The sequence below is a fragment of the Solanum dulcamara genome, chromosome 6 (genome assembly GCF_947179165.1).
Source record: "Solanum dulcamara chromosome 6, daSolDulc1.2, whole genome shotgun sequence".
In the NCBI taxonomy this organism is placed as follows: domain Eukaryota; kingdom Viridiplantae; phylum Streptophyta; class Magnoliopsida; order Solanales; family Solanaceae; genus Solanum; species Solanum dulcamara.
Window position 1 is genome coordinate 69,284,107 of NC_077242.1, and position 4,643 is coordinate 69,288,749.

Here is a 4,643-nt window from a genome sequence, read left to right on the forward strand (position 1 = left end):
ATTGGCGAAAGTGATATAAAATCTTATTTTACGAAAAATGACTTTCCAATTTTTTCCCATAAAAACGTTTTTTGTGTACAAAAAAAAATTCCTTTACATGAAAATATCTTCTCAAATAAATAATTTTCCTTGTACCAAATACTCACAAATATTACATAAATAATTCACTACTTAAAAACTTTAAGGATGTACCTGGAGATGACTAGCTATTTGATACATAGTAAGATCAGGCTCATTCATTAACTCAAGAATGTCAGTCGGAAAACATCCTACAAACAAATTCATAACAATGTAAGATCATTTTAATTTAACATACATCCCTAAATTAAGATAAGAAAGATGAATTAAATACAGTAATTAGTTTGAGCGTCTTAATCTCAAGTAAGTTGACAATGACTATAAGTATGAAGTCATACATAATTGTAAAGTGAACTTACTGCCTTCATCAAGTTGGTTCGCAGCTTCCACAATTTTTTTATGAAGATCCTCAGTCCAATCAATGCGAGTCTTCGGTACATTAACCTGTCTCTTTTCTTCATTAATCAATTTTCTTTTTTTTACTCCTCAATTTGCAGTTTTCATTAGATACAACATCAATTGAAGTCTCATGGATATTATTGCTATCAATATCATCAACATGCTTTTGATCACCATTTTTTTCGAGTCCTTCTCTAGCTTTTTCCTTTTGTATTTTTTTTCGAAACACAAATTGCCACAAGTACTTCACAACTTCTTGGTGAAGTGACTTTTGCAGGTATAGATAAGCTCCACTTTCAAAAGCTTTCTTTGCTAAGTGTGTATTATGTTTATCACATACACCTGCATTGTTATTTTCAAAATCTTAATCATTAAAATTAAATCATACTGTAAACATTATTTTAGGGTTAAATCAGTTTTTATCTATTATAAAAAAATAGATTCTTACAAAACAAACATTATCGTATCATTAAAAGCAAGAATTAGCGTCGTAGAGTTTATGTATCTAAATAACAAATTAAAATCCATCGCTAATTCCTTTTGATGACATAGTATCAACAAAATCTATTTAGCTAAGGGTTATTTATAGATAAATTAACGATGGATTTGATAACGAATCATTTTTGTAGTGTATAAATGTCATAAATGAAGAGTAAACTTGAATACTTACAAAGTGAAACTATATCTAAGGCCATAGCTTGATCCAAAGGATGAAATGAAATTAAGTCAGGTGAATTCAGATTGATAATCATCACATCAATTTTTTCCTTTCCTTTGGAGAGCATTGACATTCCTTCTGAAGCAATATCAGCTGTCCTAACTGTATCAATACACTTTAAATGTCAATAAAGAACAAGAAAAAAATTATGCGTAAAAATTATCATAAGGGTTTGTAAAAATATTTGGAAAATTTCATTTTGGTGTATTTTCTAGCCGGAGTATATCAAATAAAACCGTTATTTGTCTAAAATAAGAAGACAAAATATTATAATTTTTTAGAAAAACCTTCCTTTTATTTTTCTGTTAGATTGTACTATAAAAATGTTCTTTTTCATGTCACCCATATTAATTTTTATGTTCTAATGTTAATTAATTACTTTATTTATTACTAAAATAATTACTTGTTCTATACATGTGTATTGTATGAACACACAATAACTACAATAATAACATATCCAAAGTAACTTCTACCAATGCGGTTAGAAGAGGATTGTGTGTATGCAGCCTTAACTTTGTAAAGTCATGTATACTATATGATACATACAAAATGTAGCTAACAAAGAAACTCAAGTCAAAAATAATTAATGAATCAACAATCAATGAATACTAACAAAGTAGTTGGATAATCAAACAAAAAAAAACCTAAAAAAAACATATTGATACCCCTAAAATATGCTTAAATTGTTATTTAGATACATTGGCACCATAGATATGAATTGAAAAGGACGGAGGAAAATATTTCGGAAAAATAAAAAGTTTTTTTTCTTCTTCTTGAAAATTAGGTCAAAGACAAACAATTTTTATATCAAGGTCAACAATAATAATAGCCAAACTGACTCTTATCAGGTCCTCTCTGTCTCTACCTTTTCGTTGTCCTAATCTTGTGCCTTTAGGATCTAAATAGTTTTTTTCTCCAGATTATACATAGATTTGTAAAAATCAAAGATCTAAACTTTAATCAAAACTTATATTTGAAGGATTTAAATAACTTTTCATCCAATTCATCGTCGCTCTAGGTCAATAGACAAAGAATATTTTTTTTTCTTTTTTCTACAGAAAGACCAAGAATAAAACACATATGTAAGTTGATTAAGTTGATAAAATGATCAATATAAACTATGTCTCTTAAGGGGATATCAGGATGAAATTGAAATGACAAAAAAATTGATATAAAACTATCACCATCTTTAAAAATCTTATACAGATCTTCAGAGAAAGCTAATCGAGTGTGTGATAAGCATACAAAAGAATTATAAAAAAAGAGAATCATTTATGAACTAGTAAAAAAAACATAAACAAGTACAAAACTACTGTTATACAACAAGGAAAAGAGATTCAAGATCTATACGAGTAATGAAATCTAAAAAATGATTAATGCAAAATGAAAAAAAATGAGATAACAAATATCATATCAACAAAATCTAATATAAAAATAAAATATATCAAAACAAACTTAATGTGACACCCCGGAATTTGTTTCGCTAAGATTCGAACATCTCTTCACGTGAGTGTAGACTCGGACCGGAGGACTTAAAATTTTTCACATGAGTTAGGATGAGTTCCTAAGTAATTAAAGAGCATTAGAGGTGATGTGGGGTCATGAAGGACCCCTAGGACCAAATCAAGCCAAAAGGTTCGTCATGGCTAAGTTTGAGGAGGAGTTTGCATGAGGGGTTGACTTCTAACGACCCTATCTTTTGATATATGACGATCTGGGTAGCCCATGATCTAGAAAATTAATGGTCGTCGAGTCTTCTTTCCAACGCCACCAAGAATGTAAATTTTGGAGTTCGGAGTCGAAAGATGTGGCGATCCTAAGATGAACGAGCACAATAGAGATTTTCAGGCCTGGAGTTCAACTACTGGAAATCTGGGCTTGGCGCCGTAGTGGCGCGATGCGCCACTATCGCGCTAGGAAAATGCCTCAGTAGTTTGGCCCCTGGTGCGACGCGCCGCTAAAAGTTGTGCAGGGTTTTTCAGGCCAATTTTCCAGAACCCAGAAATTTTGGCCTTGGCGCTATAAGGGCGCGACGCGCCACTATCGCACCAGAAATATGCCTCAGTAGTTTGGTCTCTGGCGCGACACGCCACTGTGAGGTGTGCAGGTTTTAGGCGTAATCAGCCTGGCGCTGCAAGGGCGCGATGCGCCACTATCGCGCCAGGTGCATTTTTAGCCTATTGTCAGAACTTTTGAGGAGGAGTAATTTGGGAACTTACCCAAATTATATATGTATCACCCTAGACTATTTTGATATCATATTTTCAGCCCCCACTCTCTCTCTAAAAGCCTTGGGAGCTTCTATCACTCCTCGAGAGGATACCCTGGACGTAACCGGCACTCAGAAACCATTTCTGGCTCCCAAGCGAACCACATAGCCTGATCACACATCCGTTCATTCATTCATTCAGCGGAAAGTTTAAAAATAAAGAATAATTTAGCGGGCAACTCAAATCACCCATCCAACTCAAAGAATAAAGGCCATGGACCGACAGATCAACTCAAATATTTGTCATTTAAAAATTGTTTGACAAGAATAACTCAAGGATAGAAATACTCAATCAACTCATCACTATCTAGTCTATGAAGCCTCTATCACTACTATCTAATTGGTGCAAATGACATGTTCATGGCTACCTCAAATCAAAATCAAAAGGGCTAACTCGATGCAAAAATACACAGACGGTGTCCACCGAATATAGGGGAGGACTCACGAATACGCTGAGTGCGAATAGATCCCCAATGATGCTCCTATTGACGATCTCTTAAACCTGTCTCTGCATCATGAAACGATGCAGGTCCAAATGGACGTCAGTACGTGGAATGTACGAGTATGTAATATGGCAGAATGAAACATACCTCGAGGGAGAATAACATCGGTCCACATATCTCAAACCAGAAAGATAAGAGAGACTCAAATAAGGCGTCATAAATCTAAAGTAAGGATACAGTTTAGACAAAGACCAATCATATACCATACAATCCAATCCAATTATGTATAATATAGTTCAATCAAATCATTTACAATTTGATCCCTTTCAATCATGTACAATCCGATTATATACACTCAACTCAATAATTAACTCAATAATCAAATCCAATCTAGTCACATACCATTCTATTCAATCTTATCACAATTCATCTAATCCAATCCAACCATATACAATCAAATCAACATTCAATTCAACAATCATCTCAAGGGACTTAACTCAGTAAATATGCAAATTAAATTATACAACGTTTTACAATTCAACTCAAAGGACTCAACTCAATAGATATGTAATAACTCACTCAAGCGTCTTAAGTCTAACAAGAAATAGTGTAGATAGGACTAACTCATAAGCATATAGAAACTCACTCAACTCAACTGACTCAGAGTACTATCAAGACCTAAATGGGAGTTTCTCTTATCCGACAATCATCACTTATGAGCCATTGATAGTACAAC